Source organism: Ambystoma mexicanum, chromosome 4q, assembly GCF_040938575.1.
Source record: "Ambystoma mexicanum isolate Mex_15411 chromosome 4q, UKY_AmexF1_1, whole genome shotgun sequence".
NCBI lineage: Eukaryota > Metazoa > Chordata > Amphibia > Caudata > Ambystomatidae > Ambystoma > Ambystoma mexicanum.
This window is the reverse complement of record NC_090928.1, coordinates 472,593,880-472,616,975: the sequence shown is the minus strand read 5'-3', so window position 1 is coordinate 472,616,975 and position 23,096 is coordinate 472,593,880. Positions and strand designations below refer to the sequence as shown.

At 43.1% G+C, this 23,096-nt stretch overlaps 2 long non-coding RNA genes across 2 annotated transcripts; one reads left to right on the top strand and one right to left on the bottom strand.

Moving 5' to 3' along the window:
- Window positions 1–15,000: 15,000 nt before the first annotated feature.
- Window positions 15,001–16,923, bottom strand: LOC138467790 (uncharacterized). The gene is made up of 3 exons (XR_011268141.1): window positions 15,881–16,923; window positions 15,677–15,787; window positions 15,001–15,196 (listed from the first exon to the last, which is right to left on the bottom strand). It is a non-coding gene; the product is annotated as an uncharacterized lncRNA (long non-coding RNA).
- A 77-nt stretch (window positions 16,924–17,000) lies between these two features.
- Window positions 17,001–19,043, top strand: LOC138467789 (uncharacterized). The gene is made up of 3 exons (XR_011268140.1): window positions 17,001–18,148; window positions 18,242–18,352; window positions 18,833–19,043. It is a non-coding gene; the product is annotated as an uncharacterized lncRNA (long non-coding RNA).
- The last annotated feature ends 4,053 nt before the right edge of the window (window positions 19,044–23,096 follow it).

The window sequence follows — 23,096 nt, the reverse complement described above, 5'->3', positions numbered from 1 at the left end:
CCAGGACAATGCAATAACTAGTTTGTCATTTGATGTCAGATTCATCCTTATCTGAGTCTAACTATCCCAAGATTGCTCATGCCATAATAGGAGCCAAGTTACACAACTGCAACATCCTCTTCCAGGGTGCTAGATATAACTTATTTCACCATCTTCAAGTTGTGCGAAAAATACGGCAGCAGGAATTGTAACTAACACTCCCTAGAAAACGCACATTGCTCCCCTTCTAAGGAGGCTGCACGGGTTGCCTGTGGAAGCCTGGGTCACTTTTAAAATGTTCACATTGGCCAAAACATATGGGCCTCATTGCAAGTTGGGCAGTGCGAGTTAAATGTGTCAGTAGTACCGTATACTGCTTCATTACTGCACCACCCAATTATGAGTTGGGCAGAAAGTTGGAGGATTCACCTCCAGCTATGAGTGGAGGAATTACTGTGGTGGAATTACTGCTGCAGTAATTCTGCTGAAAAATCCCCATTGAGTCCTATGAACTAAAAGAAAATGGGTATTTAAACTGCCACCGCCACTTGTAATCCAGCAGTAATACCGGCGGACCAAGTGGCGGTAACAGTAATACAGTTTGGTGGTATCTGGGTGGAATTACCACAAAGATACCACCAAACCCGTAATGAGGCAGTATGTATGGCCCTTAACTCGTTTATTTAAAGGACAAGGTGAAATAGTATGCCTCTGGAAAAAAATCTCTGTTTCAGTTAGAGCCATCTTATCACATCTTCACACTCCAGATGGATGTGTGGAACTATGGCCGGTTCTTTTCATGTCAAGATTGACAAAATCTGAAATGTTATACCTTACCATTTCTGTAGCACAGAACATTGCTTCAGATTTTATAAAAAATAGAATGGTTCCCATTTTAATGATTCTATGTTTTTCTCCCTTCACTTTTTTGTTCCCAGGGTTTAAATCCATTGCTGGGCCGACCAGCATTAAATAAATGTGCTGTAAATAAATAAGGTTTGTGGTGTAGGGTAGAGGCTATTTTGCTCAGGAGAAGATTGTACAGTTAAAGCATGAATTAACATTATCCAATACAGACATCTTGTTGGATGACACAGACCCACCACCTGGAGAAATTATGGGCTTATAATGTCACTCTTTTCTTTTAGTCCACGGTGGTCAGGCCTGCAGGTAGTGTGAAAAGTGCTGACTTTTCTAGAAAGGCCTTAGCATCAGTAAGTGGTGCAAGGTCTGCAATATCACTGTTGTGTGGAAGTAAGGCAGGACTAATAACTAAAAGAAAAGCACAGGATGCCAGCGTTGGAGAAGGCAGCAGTTAGCACTCAAGATTACCTCCGAGACGGGATGTTTCTAGAAGGTTCTTGCCATGTGATCAGATGAAGCAGCAGTTTCAATGGAAAGCAAAGCGGGACAAGCAGGAGCATGCTCCCTGAAGTGAGAGACTATATCTTCCCAGGGTTGGTACCTCCTCTCAAGGTGCCTGAGTTCAATGTGATAGGAATTGTTCTCATCAGCTCTTAAAACAGTATATAAGTATACAATGTGAGGCACACTGGAGTTTGTTGTTGCTTTTTGTTCAGGGTGGGACCTGCTGCAAGTTAGTGTATTCATTGCAATTTAATAAACTGATTATGTTCCTTGTTTCCCTTTCAAAATTATCTTACATGCTCTGTTTCTCCACTATATTCTAATGCTAGTGACCTGGACCTGTTGGCATCCTGGAGGACATTGACAGCCTTGCAGACCACTTCCCTCTGAACAATGGGGTGCCTCATCTGACAGGTAGTAGACCAATACACAACTCCCTCAGAATAATCAGAGAGAGGCTAACCTTAAGTAGTGTTCCTCCTTTGGATGTACACAGGCAACCACCTTTTTTACAAGGTTTCAAGAACAGTTGCAGACTTGGTTGGGATCAAAGATGGGATCACATTTTTGAAGTCTGCTAGCTGACATCCGTAAGAGTTGTGTCAAGTCCGGTCTGTAATATGTCAACTTTAAGGGCCATGTCGGGTCAGGTCTCTAACAGAAAATGCATGTTTGCATGGTACCAAAAAAAACAACACAACGCTGTCATGAATGTTCTCAGTCAGTCTGTTAGAGTAATCGTAAACAATCAGAAAATTGTGAAACTTATGTCATTCAGCCAGTAAGATATGTAGTTAGCTCTTGATATATACAATTGAGAGGGATGATCCAGTGGGGATACATCAGACACCAGAATCATATCAATGAATATGAATGAGTGTGTATGAAGATGTTTACGTCTTTTCCTACCATGGCTTCCACCCACACCAAAGACCTTTTCATGCAGAAGGTATCCAAAGCAAGTGGGAGCCAGTGGAACACTATTCCTACGTAGCTCTTTTTCTTCACATCTGCAGAGCTTTCATGACTGAATATACTAGCCAGGAAAATGGAGATAAGTCAGTCCAAAGTTATGCCTACACCAGCTAAGGGTACTCTAGCACACTACATGTACACTAAATACAACAGTGGGGCTCACAGATGTTTACAAGCATAGCATGTGATAATGTAGAAAGATTGCCAGAACTCATTCCCTCTGGAACATAGACAAGATCACTCATTTGAAGAGAGCTTTCAATTCAAAAAAGGGTCAAATCTGTTTAAAGCAATGGGGTACTTACTTTTATTGGTACGATGGAGCATCAAATATACCTGATGCTTCTAAATTGAGTGATTACAAGTCAAATAGAAAATCTTAGATCAAAGGGTAAGTTAATTGAATATTTGGACTTTGGGCAAGCACCCAATCTGCTTCATCCCCAATCAATTAAAGATATACAGGGGAAAGGTAATAGTCAGAATAAACTCAAATTATTTAGCAAAGTCCAATCAACGCCATAGAAGTCTGCTCCCTCTACACAACAGTACGCTGTTCCCCAGCAACTAGACCTTTCCCCCACTTCATCCTGCTCCACAGCCAAATGCTGTCCATCAGCCCACAACTCAGCATCTGCACGTTATTCCAACCAGCTCCAAGCACAATGTTACAGCCTGGGATAGTTAACAGCAACTGGCCATCCTACATGTACTCTGAATGCAATACCTGAAGAGGAGGCCGCTCAGAGGCTCACTCATATTCCTGCCAGCTATCCCATCCAATTTTCACCTGGTGGAGCACCACTTAAAAAGACAGCAATAATTCAAGCCCCTTTGAGACAGCTTCCATGACACTCTGATCAAGGAAAGAATTTAGTTACCATACGCACACCACAGACACTAGGAACCCTCAAAAATGTAGTCAAAGACGTTTCCAAACATTGGAGAAGAGCCCGAGGGATTTTCCCATGAACTCAAGGCAGTCTTTCAATGATAGTTCCTCAGACACTAGCTCATGCAGCAAAGCAGTTGGCCATTGATTGGGATATATGTCATCTTGGTACGTGCATGATATGGGTTTATTAGCTCTTAATCATGTGGCCTTGCCCAGACAAACATATTCACGAAAATAATTAACGATTGGAAAGAGAAGAAAGGAGAGTATTGACTTAATAGGTATTTATCCAACATACAGGCACAAGGAAAAAGACATAGGGCCTCATTACGACCCAGGCGTTAAGGGGTTAACGGCGCCATAAAAGGTTGCGGTGCCGTTAACCCCTTAACGCCTTACTACAGGATCCCTTTGCGGCTCCCGACCTTAATGGCTGGTCTGTACCAGCCGTTAAAGTAGGGACCCGCAAAGGGACCTTGGAGGTAATTACGGTACAGCAATTTGCGGTACCATAATTACCGCCTTCCCCATTCCCATTGAGCCCTCTGGGGCAAAAATGGGAATGGGGAAGGGCCAATGGTAAATGGGGAATTACCGCCCCGCCAACCTTGGAATGGGGTGGTAAATCCCCATTTCACCATGGCGGATTCGGTAAGTTAACGGTGTTAACCAATGGCGCTAATAGCGCCATTGGTTAACGCCAGGGTCGTAATGAGGCCCATACTTTGCTCACGAGGATTTGGCAAGCACCTTTGTTCAGGGTCTATTTTCAAAATTGTAGCAGCAGATGAAAATGATGTGCTACTTGTGGCAAACAACGCACTTATTGGAATTGTTTAGGGTAACTTATCATTGTCTGGCATGGCACAAAAGCAATAATTGAGAGCAAACTCATGGTCCTGAATCAGCAGAACCGCCAACAGCAGACATTCCATGGGGTTGGGAGAGGTTTCAAGCAAGGGTGTGGGAGAGGATGGGGAAGAGGAATGATAGGGGGTCAGTACAGAACCTTCAGGGGACAGGTTCCAGAAGTCCCACTGCATGTAATTTTTGTAAACAAGAGGGTCACTGAAAGACTGAACGTCCCAACTGACCCAGCAAACCTTTCAGACTCCACTCCCAGATATGCCGCCATTCTCAAAGCATGTGCATCAGCTTTTTTGGAAAATGACATGGCCCCTTCTTCAACAGAAGAAGGCCAGTATTAAGACAGCTTTACAGCATGCATCCCCTAATACTTGTTAACCAAGACGACCTGTATGTAGGATTTGTTATAGAAGGACAGTCTGTATCATGTCTTGAAGATGGCAAAACAAAAGGTGATGGCTGGACGGTTTTGACTTAATCATAACCACAGGCACAGCTCTGGGAAACCATCCAGACCATCGTGTTTCATCCTACCAAGCCATTACAGAAGGGGAAAAACTGTATGCAAATCAGGCTTGGTCGAACCACAAAAGTGGCAGTCCAGCCCGAAATGCTAGGTCACATCCCATCTGCACAAGACCACAAGCATCCCCAGACATGTTTCAGCCTTGATGGGCATCATCAGTGAGGAGTAGCGTGGGTCTCTAGGCCCGGCAGACTCGGGACCCACGTCTGGGCATACCCGTCCCTCTCAGGGTGACTTTAGCCACACAAAAAGGTGATGTCTGGAAGGTTTTGACTTAATCATAACCACGAACACAGCTCAGGGCAACCCTCCAGACTATTTTTTTTCAGCCTGCCAAGCCATTAAAGAAGGGGAAAAACCATATGCAAATCAGGCTTGGTCCTACCCCAAAAGGGGCAGTCCAGCCAGAACTGCTAGGTCACATCCCTTCTGCACGAGACCACAAGCATCCCCAGACATGTTTCAGCATTGTTGGGCATCATCAGTGAGGAGTAGCTTGGGTCTCTAGGCCCGGCAGACTCGGGACCCACATCTGGGCATACCCGTCCCACTCGGGGTGACTTTAGCAAAACAAAAAGGTGATGGCTGGAAGGTTTTGACTTAATCATAACCACGGGCACAGCTCTGGGCATCCCTCCAGACCATCAATTTTCGGCCTGCCAAGCCATTACAGAAGGGGAAAACATTGGTTGAGAGTCTAACCCGGGATATAGGCCAGTAGTAGAGAAACTTCCAGAACCCCCCTTGATTTTGCATATTAAGTAGCTTTGGGTTTTCACCCTAAATTACTAAGGTAATCCAGACGTGGAACCCTTGCTCACTGTTCTTAGAGAGGCACCGCTCCACCTCACTGATGAGGCCCAACCAAGCCGAAACACGTGTCTGGGGTTGCTGTTGGTACTCTTGTTCAGAAGGGAATTACCAGGCATTTCGGTGCTGGGCTGTCCTTGGGCAGGACAAAGACTGATATGTAGTAGAAATGTCTCTTCTGTGAAAGGATGGCGAGTTAAAGACTCTGGTTGATACTCTAACCTGGGATATAGGCCGGTAGTAGAGAAACTCCCAGAACCCCCCTTGTTTTTTCATGTCTTGAAGTTTCCAGAGACCATTAACCCTCTTGGTATGCATAACACAATGTACCCCATCCTGTCACTAAGCCTCTTTCAGTCTCATTAGGTCCTAGCACAGCTATGAATGAATTCATATTGAGTCCCTCAGCCTCAGTTCATTTTTTTGAAAGGGATATTTTATGCAAGCTGAATTGCACCATATCATGTACACCTGATGAAGAGTTCCCTGAAATTCCAGATAACAATACCAGAGCTTTCTTAGAAATTCTAAAGGAAGTTTGACGCTCACTTCCAGACCCCAGTGCCATTTACTTGTCCACCAAACTCACTGAATTATTATCATAGTTTCCCAATTGTTTGACAAGGAAGTAGGACATAGTCACAATGAACAGCCTGTCTGAATATGGGTAGACCCTTCCAAGTGATTGCTTAGAATTCCCTAGTATAAGCTACTGCCAGAAGCAGAGGAAAAGAATGGCCCTGTGATACAGTCATTTTTGAAGCAGGAGATAATAGTCCCAATGAGCAGCTGTTGTAATACTCCTATACTCCCTTTCCAGTGGTCCTAAGTCTAGCTACTATATAGACATGTGGTCCAACCTCCGCTCCTTACTTCATTATTGTGGAGCTCTGCTCTGCCTTTTTCTCTCTTCCAGTGAACTCAGATAAGTAATAATTCTTTGATTTTTCACACAATATATGGCAACAATACACCTGAACAAGTCTCCAACTGGGCTATGCAACTATGTCCTTTTGCCTCTTAACGAAGGATTTAAAAAAAAACTGGCCACTAACCTATCATAGAATCACACTTGGCCCACTAGCTCCTAGTTTTATCCCTTTTCTCAAGTCAGTTGCAGCAGCTGCACTTGTTGCACAGCAGTTCAAATGTATTGTTTTGGATGTCCACATTTTGACATGTTTCCTGTTTCAAATTCTGCATTTTTATTACTGAATGCCATTAATGTTAAGCCTCATCACTGTGTAGACTGATGAACTTGCATATCCCACTAAAGACCTATGTGATGTACCCTTTGACGATACTGATCTGATTTATTTTGTTGATGGGTCATGTTTATTTGAATATAAAGGGAAATTAGTTATAGAATATGCAGTCGGTTCCTCCAGACACTGATAGAAGTGCTCCATTACCAAGTTTATCATCTGCTCTGTATGCCACATTGTATAATCTGACAAGAGCATGCACATAAGCTGCTCAACAGAGTGTTAGAATTGATACAGTTCAATGGTATGATTTTAGAGGTGTCCATGAGTTTGGTCAATTTTGGATGCAGTATGGGTGCCTCCCAGCATCAGGTTCACCTATAAATAAAAATTCTTATGTCCATGCATTGCTAAAAGTAATTATGTCACAGAACAAATTGCAGTTGTCAAGCAAAGCCTATTAACCTCTTTGTGATGAAGTATTGAAAGGAGACACATAAGATTCTGATGCTAACGAGGTGGCTGTTTCAGGATCTCAGGCTGCATTCATGATGAGACGAACAAGTCAGGCAAATACCCCATCATTCTCTTCATCGCAAGAACTATCAATTATACAAAATGTGATTCCAGGAACAGAGCAATGCTCTTGATCTAAGGTGGAATGTTGCCTGTACCCTAAAAGCATTTGGTTGGATATAAATGGTTGCCTAGTCACCAAAGGCACTATTGTCCTACTCTGTTTGTATTTATACAGACTCGCCAATTTAGGAAAGGGGGTTATCAGTGCTTCCCTCAATCAGGACATTTACACAGAAGGCTTTTCCTCAGTTGCTCAAATGTATTGTAGCCATTAGCACAACAAAGGCGAGGCATTGAAAGCAAATCCAGGAGTGTACAGTCAACTCTGGAATCCCTTATTAAACACAAATGCAAAGATACTAGGGTACTAAGAAATTCTGATCCTTTTGTACTCTTTTTCAGGATGGGTTGAGGTGTACCTCTCTCGTGAGGCCTTCACCAGGACAGTTGTAAAGTGGTTGATAAGGGATTTCATGGTCTAGCTTGGAGTCCCTGTGTGTATAAGTAGCAACATGGGGACCCATTTATCTGAGCATATCATGAAGGATCTGTGCATAGCACTCCAAATAGAGAAGGAATTGCACTGCTCTGACCACCCCAATCAGCCGAGGTGGTTGTAAGCTTCCATGGAACTATAAACAAACAAGTTGGCTTAAGTGTGTGCTAAAACAAACCTCAAGTGCCAGGTACCTTACCACTGGAACCTTTTGCTAATCAAGGTACGATTAATAGAAAAACCTGGTTTACATCCTCATGAAGCATCTTCCCTCACCACCAATGAATGTATCTTATGTAAAAAGTCATTTGACTGATTACATAATGCTGGACTGCTACAAGAAACTCTGAACCTGCATTAAGTCTATCAACTCACAGTTAAAATAAGACTTACCAAGGGAGCCACAGGAGTTGTGCCATTCACTGGAACTGGGCAATTTCGTATATATACAGGCTCACTATGTTATTGTGCCTACATTGAAAGGGGCCCTATTTATTATTGTTAAAACACCAGGGCCTCATTACAAGTAACCGGTCTTGACAAAATGCCTGTAAAATGGCCGGTACTTCCTTTTTCTGGATCGGGTTACTCTGAGTCTGCCGGTAGGGGCAGTGGACAACCGGCAGACCTGACCAGCTGGTAGTTCAGGCCCCTACCGGCATATAATTCACTGAAGCACAGGCATGAATTTACCATTCTGCCACTGCCTGTAATATCCACAGGTATCCACTTGTGTATTGAACAGTGCCAACCATGACCATTAAGTGTTTTTTGGCCGGTCAGCACAATAACATAATGGAGAGGTGGTGTGGGAAGGTTTGTGATATCACAAGGGGTGTTGATGTGATTTTGTTCTGAGAAATGTTTTATCCAATGGAAGCCACCTAATGTAAGGAACACTATAGGGGTCTGACGTATTTCCACCAATCAGTTCTCTTGCAAATGTAACTAAAATTTGGGATGGTCATTTTGTAATTTGTGTATAAAAAGCTAATTTCATTCGGTTCATTTCCACAGGACTGTCTGAACCATGTCTCCCAGTTGTTTGGGTCCACTAGCTCTGCATTACTTCTTGCCTGGTGTATGTGGATTACTTTTCTTTACTGGGATTACTTTTGATGTAGGACCCCTGATACATTATGAGGCATGACACATTTTGTGTTGACGGCTAATATTTTGTACTGTTTATCTTTCAGCATTGTGTGAGAAACCTGGGAAGTTCTCACGTCTACTCCCCCCTTGGATCCTCTATGCAGGTGGCCAGGGAAGGGCCATCGCTTTTGGATCCCAATCCTGGAGGTGAACAAGTGAGGGAGGAACAACTGGGTAGAGGGTCGTTGGGGATTGGATGTGATATGCACCTAGGTGAGATACAGCATTCCACATGTTCCTTTAAGGAAGAAACCCCTATCGCAGAGGTAGCTATGGGATATTGTTCCCCTTGCTCCCTTGTCTAGAAGAGAGAAACAGGAGATATTATTCACCCCGACATACGAGAAAGAGGAGATGAAGAATTGGAAATGACGTATCTTGGGATAGAACACAGTATCCCCCTTATCCTCATAACAACTCGCCTAACATCTCCCCAACCCTTTTTGGTCATTATAAGGCAGTTCCCACTTATTCCCCTCTTGGGGTATCTAATAGTGCTGATATTAGGAAAGAACAAATAGGAATTATGAATATTACACACACTTCACACTCCAGTACTGATATGAGGAAGAAACACTTGAGAATTAGGAACATTAAACAATTTCCCCACTACTGAGACGAAGAATCAGTAACTGAGAGTAATAGACACCAGTTACTCTCACCACACTGGTACTGGGGTGAAGAAGATGAAGAAAGGTCAGGAATGACCCTATAATCAGAAGCAGGCAGCCTTAATTAATAAAGAACATCTTTAGCCCATTACAGGACCACAGGTGTAGAAGAGGTGGACCTTAGAGGCACAGAGAGAGAGAAACAGGGGAGCACAGCAGAAGGAGCAGTGCGAGAAGCCAAGACTCTGATACACTGAAATGCCACTCCAGAGTACAGGAGTCCTGCTGGTGGGACTCTGCAGGGAGGAGGCTCCCCAAAAGGGAAGGCGGTCAACAAAAGCTGTTGAGAAGAAGAGGCAAAGCTGTGCACGAGAGCCAGAGAGGGCTGGATAAAGCATCCAACAAACAGCATTTCCTGTCAGAAAGGAGTTGCCAACTCAGGGACACCAGAAACACCTGGGTGCTCCAAGGGAACATGCATAACATAGTGGGCTCTGAAAACTGGCAAAGTTCATATTATCGAATACCAAACTGAACAAAAATAAGCAAAGTTACCCTTAATGAATATTGAAATTAACAAAACTGGCAAAGTCGCACTATTGAATACCGAATTGAATGAAATGTGCACAGATGCCCCATTGAACACTCAATCAACTGAAACCAGCAAAGTTGCATTTTTCGAACACTGAAACGAATGTGACCTGAATGAAACCAGCAAGCTTATGTTTATTGAATATTGAACTGAATGAAAGAGGCTAAATTGCCCTTATTGAAAATCAAATTTAATGAAACTGGCAACTTTACACTTATTGAACAATGAATTGACTAAAACGCAGTAAAGATATATTTATTGAATACCAAATTTTATGAGATATGTAAAACTTCCACCTATTGAATGTCAAAGTGAAAGGGAAGACAAAGGCTATCCATGTTGGAACATTGAGTGAGAGGAAACAGCACAACTGCTAATATTACCTAATGAACTGAAAGAAAATGGGAAACTACATTGAATAACAGACTCTGAGTGCAAAGTTTGAGTCCAACGGGAGAAACCACTGGAGTCTAAGTCGAGAAACCACTTGTTGTGCAGAATATTGAAATACTCAAGGAAACCTGGAAGTTCCTGGTTGTGTGACCTGTAATGGTTGGATCATGCGATCCAACAACTACGCCCAGACCAGATAACCCTATATGCCAACAAGGAAGTTTGCTGTTGTGTTGAAAAGGAAAGCTATCATTTGAGCATACAAGGTTTGGTGAAGAGAGCCTTGAACTCTAAAGAATTGTTGAAACATCGACTAAAGAACAAAGCCTCAAGATACTTCTTTTTGTGTCATTCTTGAATATTGAACATGGGGAAGGGAATCCAGAGATGTGTTGCCCTGGAACTAAATTGAACTTGGGGAATGGCAGCCTGACCTGTATAAAAGTATGGAAGTTTCATATATTAAGTCCACAAGAAGGTAAAGTGAACATTATAGCGAACTTATTGACATTTAGGGAAAAGAAGCTTAAGAATAAGCTTGAGCTGGAAATATGTCAGAACTTTATGTTTGGAACATTGTTTAGTTTATGGTTGACATCCCCACACATTGTTTTGTTATTAGTTGTGAGGGCCAGCATAGATTTTGGACACAGACAGACTTTTCAGTTGACACAGATCTCACTTAGTTTCTTTAGATAGGGAGATCCCACCTTAGTATAGAGTAAGTTATGCCCTAATCCATATTGACCTATTTCTTTAATAAAAACATTTGTTATATCTTTAATCTTTTGTCTGTGTCTCCTTCAATGATGTCAGCCTCACAATTGATTGAACAGAACGACTCGGGGCTTTGGAACAAAGGTACTAGATTGGAACACTGATGCTATCTCACACTGTTTACTCTTGCTGTCAATCTGAGCAATGTCATCACTACAGCAGAGGTCAGGTGTTGGCAATGATTGGAGGAAGTATTACATAATATCCTGGCAGGGAGGGACCTGTGAATGTCTTGGGTCATGGGGCTGTGGAGTAGAATATCTATTGTGTTTCATTCTGCCTGCAGCTGAATGTAAAGAAGAACAGGTTTGACCTCCAGGCATTGCTCTCCCAAATTTCAAATCCAGTGAAGATGGTCAGAATGCAATCTATTCTACCGCAGTTAAGTCACAAACATCTCAATGGGTTACCCAAAGAGTTCTTAAATGGAACAGTCAAATTCGGGTGGGTCTGTGTTGCCCAGTTGAATGTATACAAATTTACTTTTTTATTTTATTGGTTTCAATACAAACCTTTAAAATATTACAAATCACTAATCACATCACATCATAATACATTACACATCTCATATTCCTGCTTATACATACTCAGGGCCCAATCCTTAAATATGTTACAAGATTTAGTCTCGTGTCATCATGATCCATGAGGCCTCAGAGATTTCTACGCCCAATCACAGGCATAATCCCTTTGATATTTATCGTTCCTTATGACTAAACTGACACTGATTTTAACCTGGTTTCAATCTCTGCTAACTGTAATGTCCAATTGATCATAAAATGAAGGTCAATTATGACAAATACGCGTGGGGAAACCCCCTGCAATCCCCCACTCAATCCAAAACCCCTCACAACCTCCTACCCAATCCCAATTATTTATTACCCCAAACCCACCTCACATATATATGTAAAAGTAAAATAAAGGTAAAGGTCAATTGTGCAGATGGTCAATTAGGACCAGTATTATTAGGTCAATAGGGCAAAAGGTCAATTGTAAAAGGTCAATTTGGGTAATACCGCCCAGTAATGAGCAATTGTGCATGCTACAATGCTAATACTTTGTGTTTTTCATAACATGCAAGATATTATGCAAGGTTGATAAAGTAAAACGATGGTGAGGTACTAGTAACTTTTGGAGAGATTTACCTAATAATGTCTGTGATCAGGACACATGCCTTAGGATCTAACTAGCTGGAAGAAGACATGGTGGCTTCCCCTGTTTTTGGACATTGACTGTGACATATATAATAGACAATGAAATGGGTCCTTACTGTTTCCCGGTGACAAAGCTGTCAACAGAAAAGTAGAATACCACCAGAAGGGCTGTCTTTGACAAGTTTTGTTTATATTGCATGCATATTCATTGCATGATGTGTATTGGAGTGCTACCCAGTTTTCTGTCTCCTATTTTATGAGTTCAACAACATTGCACCATGTTATCACTGTAACAAGTCAGGAGCTGTTGTATGGAGAAATAACTAGTGTAGATATAAGAGGACACCAGTAGTTGATACTTAAAGCCATTCTTGGCACTATCACCTTTTCATTGCCTTTGTCTGCCTTGTGGGGCACAGCCATTCATCTAGCACAACATCAAGCATTTTATATCATAACACAAAATAAATGGGGTGCAGAAGAGCGGTTGAGAAATGCAACAACATTTGCACTTGCCGTTTGGGGTTTATGCAAGGGCCAATCACTTGAAAACTGATTGAGTTGATTAGAAAAGGCAATCAGCCTTATAACAGGAGTGCAACTGATGGACATCGATTCTAATGTCATGGAGCCGCTGAGCACCATTTTGTGCATTAGAAAAATCAATTGGCCTTACGACTGAGGTGCAACTGAGGAACTTTGAGGCTTAGGTCAGTGAACTGCGAGTTGTTTCTTTACTGAGCACCATCACCGAGGACCTGATGATTTGCCTGATCTCGAATTTCACAGCAGTTGGTGAAGAAATGGAATGTAACGCTGCTTTTTTTTGGGGGGGGGTCCAGGATTTTTTCAATAAACAGTTGATATGGATTGTGGAGGGTTAGAAGAAGGACATGGACTCAAGTTGGGCATGTTTACTTATTGTATTTAAATGATAAAGATAAAGGCCTAACTCTCCCTTCACTGTAGATGCCATATGTAGTCAAGAAGTCAATAATGGAAATGTTCTCTGTCCAAACCTGGCTCTATATACCCGTACCACTGATAACCGATAACTAAACTGAGCAAGACAAATGTTATGTGGCCCCCCTTTGCCTCTTTGTCTTGTGGCTTATTCTCAGGGTTTCTTCTTTTAACAATGTTTTTGCAAATAAAAATGTCTTTCTCAATGGGTCTCTTTAGGGTGATCTCTTGAAATAAGACTGTCGGCTCTGATCTATGAGCTCCTGTAACTCTTTACAACAGTGACTTTATCTTAGGCTGCAATTCACATTACTCTTGTCCTTAATGTTTTCCACATTTACTCTCCACCTTCTTCCTCTTATTGTATATGGTTCGCGCTATTGATAAAAACTGATTTCTCGCTTGCATCAGTCCAGTTTGGTTTCTTGCTTGCCCCTGGTGCGGCATGCTTCTTGGCTGCCACCTTCACTGTACAGCAGTCACTGGGAGCATGTGTCACTCTCAGCCCTGCCGGTCTTTGCATTGTTGCATGGGTGTCCGGACCACCACGGGATGTCTGTGGTCTTGCTACCACTTTGGATGCTTCTTGCTCGTCCACTCAGATAACGGCTTCCCCACTGTCCACCTCTCCAGCCTACCGGCATCTCTGATGGTGCTACTCTGCTTCCCAAAGGGCTTCGGGCTCCGTGGCCTTGCTTGGCTTCACCTCTCCGAGGTGCTTTGATGCAAGAGGGCTTGCTCTGCAAACCTTTCTTTCTTCTCTTTTCGGGCATCCTCATCCTACTTTCATAGTGCTTTGTTCTTAAATAGGTTTGCCCGTCTTCATCCCACTGCTGGTTGTAGCCAGCATTGTCTGCATCAAAATAGGAGTAAGAGGCATTGTTGTTGATATGAGGCAGTCCCATTCTGGCAGAAACCATGTCTTCCAAAGGGAATTCCCCTTGGTAATGGGAGTTTGTGTCCTCTAAGGGGGAGTACTCCCAGTGCGGCCCCACTTACCAAGACCCCTAGGGAGGGGTCCCTCCCTAGCTTCACAGGGGGTGGCTACCCCTTGGAGAGAATGGACAAATACTCTGTATTCATCACATCATTCATCATTCATCAGGATATGCAACACCAGGGGCCTCATTACAAGTTTGGCAGTAGCCTTGCCGGTAAAACCGGCAGGCTGCTGCCAAACTTTATAGTGCCTGCAAATGGGCAATTACCGGCTCATTACGGCCCTGCCAGACCCGGCAATTGCCCATTTGCGGGCACCGGAATGAAATCCTCCCCATTCCCATCTGAGCTGCATCAGGCTCAATGGGAATGGAGGGTCGGATGCACCGGCACCATTCAGAATGGTGCCGGTGCATCTGACATGCTGTTCTCGCGAGTGCCGGTACACCCACCAGGTCAGACCTGGCGGGAGAGAAGGCACCCACAAGCAGAACTCGTAGTTTGCAAGTCCGGTAACAACAGTACCGGCAAGCTTACCGGTACAGTTGTTACCGGACCGGCACACTTATAATGAAGCCACAGGTCTTTCGAAGAGAGCTGAGAAAATAGAAGAGGACCCAAAAAGTGGGGCCCTCCCGTCCCCTGCACACTGTTTACTGATGCCACATAGGGCCTTCAAATATATGGATATAGATATATAACAGCAGTTTGTTAGTTGAGCATATAACAATTTATTTGGCAAAGAGGAAAACAAAATTTGCCAAAAGGCACATTCTGTTGTACAAAGTAATTCGTGACGTTTAACATATTAAAACAAATTGCGAAGAAGCAATAAATGATGGAGAGGTGATGCTGTCCAATTGTGGAGTGGCCGACGCGTTTCGAGGGTAACCTCTTCTTCATAAGGGCCCAATTGAACTGTTGACAACATTTCAAGGAGACAAAAAGTAAAATCTTTTATTTTATTTCCATAACAGTCAAGGACTGACTGACAAGCTGTACATAACTCGGGATGCTAGCGAGATGGTGAAGAGCAGAATACTGGAGATCTAGTATGGTGAAAAGAGTGAACTAACAGATCAAAGAGAAACACTCTATACTAATAGCTAAACACATAACAAAGGAGATGTATTGTGTGAGATCCACCTACATGGTGGGATCTAGAAAATGGCGTGATGAAGAGTCAGACAGATCGAGATAAGCCAAAAGCGGTAGTGGGTTCTAAATAGCAAGGACCACCCTTGAATAGTGAAAAAGCTGAGTCAATATGGGGAGCGTGTTTAAGAAAAAACCATACCCCTCCTGTGGACGGAGAAAGAATAACTCCGAAAGAGCGCTACTGAATAAAATAAATAATACTTAAAATAAACCGGAATTGGTTTTAAAGAATGCACTCACTCGAGTTGCGGGACGAGTAGCCAAGGCAACAGGGGCATCCGTGTGGTCAACAAGTATTCGAAACAATTATACGATGCAGGGCATCTGCAAAGAGACACGTACTGCTGGCACCTAAGTGGGGACATATACATTTCTGTTATACTGGAGAGAAATAAACCTGGGGTCTCCCAACCGGGCAAAGGGACCCAAGTAGCGGTAGCTTACCTGTACAGTGCGGGGAACACTGTTAGTGGAAACTGAAACCGGCAGGCAGTGGCTCCGCGCGGTCGTAACCTAGGGAACGAGCTGTGCTGGGGACACGCCGTCAGACGTAGAAAGGAAACTAAATAATAAACATAGAAAAGGGCATAGAAGCCGGTGAGTGAGGAATATGGAGGCCATCATGCAATGGCGCATAGTGCAAGCGTACTCATAGGGACTGACCAGAGATCAGGATAAATAAGAAAAGTAGAGTTAATATGTTCCATAATGAAACATAAGAATTCTGGTGTTCACCATCGCAACGCATTTTATAATTTTGGTTCTAATGGAACAGAAATTTGTGAATAGTACAATAATCGTTACAGTCATGATAGATAACACAAATGGTACATGCAGTTTACTCTTAATAGTCCAAAACAAATCATGTAGAGTCATGAGGCTACTCATTATATAGTGAGACAAGTATAATTCACTGACAAGGGGATAAAAGATTGCGATGTAGCCTATTACTCATACAAGGTTCGAACGAATGGAGAGATGGTTCAATTGGTCATTCGTGAACAGGTGCAAACATTTAAGTGAATATAGGCAAGTCAAACATAGGAAAATACAGTTCCCTTGAAGAAAACATCAAAGTCACAACACTTGTAATGACAAAGAAAAAAAATTTTTTTTAAAGTCCGGGATACTGACACTTGTGTATAGTAGTTGGCGATGTAACATGTGAGTTTCACAATTCACTATAGAAAGCAACTCAAAGAGAATTCATCATTCAGACCCTTAGGTTGCAAAGTGTCAAGTGTGTGGATCCAGTACTTCTCTCGCTGTGACAACAGGGATTGGTAATTGCCACCTCTGTGTGGACGTTTGACAATTTCTATGACTTGAAATTTAATTTGTGCAATCGTATGTTGGAATTCGATGAAGTGCCTTGCCACTGGGGATCTGAGATTCTTACATCTGATGGTGGATTTGTGTTCTGACCATCTTTCTTTGACGGGTCTTGTGGTTTGTCCTATGTATAATTTACCACAGGGACATTTCAATGAGTAGATGACACCTGATGATACTTGTACTGAGTACCATAAAGAAGGGTACCTTTCCCTGCTTGAATTGTACGAACTGTAACAATGTTATAAAAGGTGAAACGATATCTCACCCACAAACTGGGAAGAAATTCAAAATCAGAGACTTTTCCACCTGCCTCTCCGCAGGTGTCATCTACTCATTGAAATGTCCCTGTGGTAAATTATACATAGGACAAACCACAAGACCCGTCAAAGAAAGATGGTCAGAACACAAATCCACCATCAGATGTAAGAATCTCAGATCCCCAGTGGCAAGGCACTTCATCGAATTCCAACATACGATTGCACAAATTAAATTTCAAGTCATAGAAATTGTCAAACGTCCACACAGAGGTGGCAATTACCAATCCCTGTTGTCACAGCGAGAGAAGTACTGGATCCACACACTTGACACTTTGCAACCTAAGGGTCTGAATGATGAATTCTCTTTGAGTTGCTTTCTATAGTGAATTGTGAAACTCACATGTTACATCGCCAACTACTATACACAAGTGTCAGTATCCCGGACTTTAAAAAAAATTTTTTTTCTTTGTCATTACAAGTGTTGTGACTTTGATGTTTTCTTCAAGGGAACTGTATTTTCCTATGTTTGACTTGCCTATATTCACTTAAATGTTTGCACCTGTTCACGAATGACCAATTGAACCATCTCTCCATTCGTTCGAACCTTGTATGAGTAATAGGCTACATCGCAATCTTTTATCCCCTTGTCAGTGAATTATACTTGTCTCACTATATAATGAGTAGCCTCATGACTCTACATGATTTGTTTTGGACTATTAAGAGTAAACTGCATGTACCATTTGTGTTATCTATCATGACTGTAACGATTATTGTACTATTCACAAATTTCTGTTCCATTAGAACCAAAATTATAAAATGCGTTGCGATGGTGAACACCAGAATTCTTATGTTTCATTATGGAACATATTAACTCTACTTTTCTTATTTATCCTGATCTCTGGTCAGTCCCTATGAGTACGCTTGCACTATGCGCCATTGCATGATGGCCTCCATATTCCTCACTCACCGGCTTCTATGCCCTTTTCTATGTTTATTATTTAGTTTCCTTTCTACGTCTGACGGCGTGTCCCCAGCACAGCTCGTTCCCTAGGTTACGACCGCGCGGAGCCACTGCCTGCCGGTTTCAGTTTCCACTAACAGTGTTCCCCGCACTGTACAGGTAAGCTACCGCTACTTGGGTCCCTTTGCCCGGTTGGGAGACCCCAGGTTTATTTCTCTCCAGTATAACAGAAATGTATATGTCCCCACTTAGGTGCCAGCAGTACGTGTCTCTTTGCAGATGCCCTGCATCGTATAATTGTTTCGAATACTTGTTGACCACACGGATGCCCCTGTTGCCTTGGCTACTCGTCCCGCAACTCGAGTGAGTGCATTCTTTAAAACCAATTCCGGTTTATTTGAAGTATTATTTATTTTATTCAGTAGCGCTCTTTCGGAGTTATTCTTTCTCCGTCCACAGGAGGGGTATGGTTTTTTCTTAAACACGCTCCCCATATTGACTCAGCTTTTTCACTATTCAAGGGTGGTCCTTGCTATTTAGAACCCACTACCGCTTTTGGCTTATCTCGATCTGTCTGACTCTTCATCACGCCATTTTCTAGATCCCACCATGTAGGTGGATCTCACACAATACATCTCCTTTGTTATGTGTTTAGCTATTAGTATAGAGTGTTTCTCTTTGATCTGTTAGTTCACTCTTTTCACCATACTAGATCTCCAGTATTCTGCTCTTCACCATCTCGCTAGCATCCCGAGTTATGTACAGCTTGTCAGTCAGTCCTTGACTGTTATGGAAATAAAATAAAAGATTTTACTTTTTGTCTCCTTGAAATGTTGTCAACAGTTCAATTGGGCCCTTATGAAGAAGAGGTTACCCTCGAAACGCGTCGGCCACTCCACAATTGGACAGCATCACCTCTCCATCATTTATTGCTTCTTCGCAATTTGTTTTAATATGTTAAACGTCACGAATTACTTTGTACAACAGAATGTGCCTTTTGGCAAATTTTGTTTTCCTCTTTGCCAAATAAATTGTTATATGCTCAACTAACAAACTGCTGTTATATATCTATATCCATATATTTGAAGGCCCTATGTGGCATCAGTAAACAGTGTGCAGGGGACGGGAGGGCCCCACTTTTTGGGTCCTCTTCTATTTTCTCTTTTCTGATTTAGGCTTTGTGCCAAGGCCTTTTTTCCTCCCCCGCACCTTTAAATTCTTAAACCAGCTCTTCTGTACATATAATGATGATTTGAATTTCTATATCAATTGTTACCAGGTGTGCACCACTGTCAGCATTTTTGCTTTCGAAGAGAGCTCACAGAGGAGTCTGTAATTATTCATGAACTATGGAAAATGTGTCTGCATTGGAAATACTAGAGCTGGAACTATTAGTGAGCTCATTGCTTCTTTTAAGCTTATGAATCATTCAGAGGAATTTTGTCTCCTACCAAATTAATACCACACTTGAGCAGGGTGTCTCTGAGATCAGAGATGTGTAGCAGATAAAAACATTTGGAGAGCCCAACTGATTTGTGCTCTGTGCCCTAAAGATAACATTGGATGTCTGGTTAGGTAATTGATTGTCAATCATGGTCCTTTATAACCACTATTATAATGGTTCTTTTATAACGTGCTTAATACCACTGAGTGGGGGATCAGGATTCATACCTGTGTTGCGCTGCATTTTCTTGCTTCTAAGACAAACGCGTTGCCCCTGAGCTATCTTTCCTGAGCTTGGAACACCTTCTAACTGAAGTGTGCCAAAATAAGGGAACAAAAGGAAACCAGGTGAGATAGTAGCAGTAGATGGATAGGATTTGTTGTGAGGGTTATGTTACTGGTGTTCCTTACAGGAAAAATAGTTGTTTAGTGCCAATGAGAGTTGTATTTTGGGTTAGTGATACTCCCCTCTGAGAGATTTACTTAACACTAAATAAATGCACTATGACACTCAACATCTATGGTCCGGCTGAAAGGAAACATTTGCCTATGAAATCGTCCATGAGTTGTGCCTTTGAAATACCATTTAACTGCTCAAACCTTTGCCACATTGTTCCTTGAATTTAATCAGCATTTTAGCCGAGGTACTCCAGACATCCGGTAAAGATAGACAGACATACACATTAAACTATTTATGACCTCAAAAGGAAAACATTTGAAACTGCATACCGGTCTTCCACCGTGAGCATTGCTTCTGATATCCTACATGTCTCAACAGAAGGCTCAAAGATAAACCATTTCTTTCTTTAGGCGCTACCATAATGTTAATTGAAATATTAGTGATTACTCTGGTTTAGTGCTGTGCAGTCATTCTGCTAATAAAGGTCAGATCACTTATATACTGCTATTAGAGAGCCTGAAACCCCAGAAAACAGAATTTTCTATTGCCATGATGAAAATGATGTTAATAAAGAGTTGGAACTTGAAACAGCTGGGTGATAATAAATGTGAAGTCACTGTAACGAGGGATTAATAAAGGTCAGCCTGCATTGACCTGGTTCCCATATAATAAAGTCCTTGTAACGGGGCATGAAATTGTATTGAAATAAAGATGGTTGTGCACAAACTGCAAATGGGGGGATTGTGGGATTATAAAATCTTTCCTTCTTTTTATGTTTTGTCTTTAGCATTGTCCATTGCCATAGAAAGGACTGTAGCTCTAACAGCCATTATTATGAGGCCACAGCCATTAGGGCTGATGGTACTGTGGTAAATGACTAATTGTATTTGTATTTAATGGGTTCATTGGTGAATGACTAGACTGGGTTTAGTAAGGAATCCCAAGGGAGGATGCCAATAGCAGGGCAAAATGGCACAAAATTCAATGACTACTACATCATTAGCACATGCTTTCATGAAACTGGTGCAATCAGGAATGTGTCTGTTTCAGCTTTCATGCAACCTTTGCCCTAGCCAGGTCCAGCAGCCCAGAATATATATCTGGACATAGCCGAGAAATTACACTTTCTATGTGCTGAGTGATAAGCATTGTATAAGACACTAGCAGAAGTACCCATTTTCCGAATGGGTTTTGTAGACAGACATGATCAAATTTATCCTGTAGGTCGCTGTTCCGATTCGCTTATCGCTTGATGTGCTTTGCACCCTGAAATGAACTGCACTGAGACTGGGTGTGTGTGGCTGGCTGACATACCCGGAGAAGACGTTGGGGGGGCAGGCGAGAGTTGGTGTGTTGCTGCATACTGGGACCTTCTGTGCTCTCTCCCCACCTGCCGTCTCACCCAGGCATGGCACAGTTAGTTGCAATACATTGCGGTGTAAATATCTTGGAAACCATGCTTCCTAGGGCCTGGACCTCAGGTTTTGTTCCTCATGTCGGGACCGGTCCTCCTACGACCACATTAATGTTTAACTGATTTCAGGCAACCCTCTCATCTTTTAAGGTGCTGAGATAAAGGGAAAGCGGTACGGAGTGCAAATGGCATGCAGCTAGTAATGTCTGGAGGATCGTGACATACCTGTGCAAAATTTGGTGCAGATTGGTGAAACAGTGGGGAATTGTATAAGGAACAACGCTTCACCAATCCACAAACCCACAAACAAATTTTGCCTTGTGCTGAAATCGGGGAAATATGGTGGGGTTTCCAAATGTCATGCAGCCAGTAATGTCCGGAGGGTCCTAACAGGTAACTATGCAAAATGTGGTGCAGATTGGTGAAACAGTGTGGAATTGTGTACGAAACAGTGCTTCGCCAAGCCACACACCCACAAACACATTTTGGGGGTCATTCTGCGGTTGGAGGTAAGGGAAAAACGATACCGGTAAAGGATTACCAGCATCGCGTACCGCTACGGGCTATTCTGACCAACCAGACCGCTATTTACGGCATTGTTAAGTACTATGCCGTAAATAGCGGTCTGGGCACGCACGCGCAACACTCCATGTCGTCATTAGTGGCATGCTGTAAACCGGAGCTGATCTCAAGTAATGCGGACGTGTAAATAACGGCCTCCTGAAGGCTGAAAAAGAGCTTCTGGGATGGTGTAAATGCCAGCATCTCTGAGAAGGTGTAAAGAACCCGGAGAAGTGTTTAGAAGTGCCACAGGTGAACACAATCAACACAGGTGGAGGCAATGGAGTGAGGGCCAGTACAAAAGGAGCACACCCACACACCACACCCCCTCCCACACCAAGATGATACCAATAGTAGTAGCATTACTGGAGCTGGAGGCCCTGCTTGCAAGGCCTCAACAACAACAACAACAACAACAACAACAGCCCCCACCACAGAGGAGACACAGGAGGAGAAGGAAGGTGAGACAGGCCCAGCATGCCCCACCAGTGCAGCCACCGTTACCATGCCAGCAGCCCCCAATCCCTCGCATCAGAGCCACCCCCTTCAACCTAACACCTGAGCAGATCCACACCCTGTACCGGCTTTACCGTGACACCATCACCACCGTAGTGGACCTGATACACAATGACATAGTGAGCCTCATAGAAATATGCACCACCATCCCCCCTCTACTGAAGGTAGTTTTTGTGCTGCACTTCCTTGCCACAGGCACCTACCAGCACACAGTGGGGCACATGCATGGCATATCACAACCCTTATTTTCCCAGATACTGAACCAAGTGCTGGATGCCCTGCTCAAGCACACAAGGGACTGCATATCCCTACCACGGACTCCCCAGGAGATATTCAATACAAAAGTTGCCTTCCATTTACTGACAGGCATGCCAAATTGTGTAGGTGCCCTTGACTGCACCCACGTGGAGTTGGTAGTCGCGCATACCATGGAGATGGTGTATCGCAACCGCAAGCAATACCACTCCATCAATGTGCAGATGGTATGCAACACCAGAAAAATCCTCACACTTTGCTGTGCCTGATATCCAGGATCAACTCATGACTCTTTGGTCCTGCGGAACTCCATGCTACCACGCTTCATGGAGTGACATGCTGGACGACATGCCTGGCTGCTTGGTGAGTTGCCTGACTGGCCCATGGCAGTGCATCGGGGTTGTGAGGAGGGTGGCTGCATACTCCACCTGGGTGGGAAGGGGGGGATGCATACTCCACCTGGGTGGGAAGGGGGGGTGCATACTCCACCTGGGTGGCAATGTTGACATCAGTGCCCG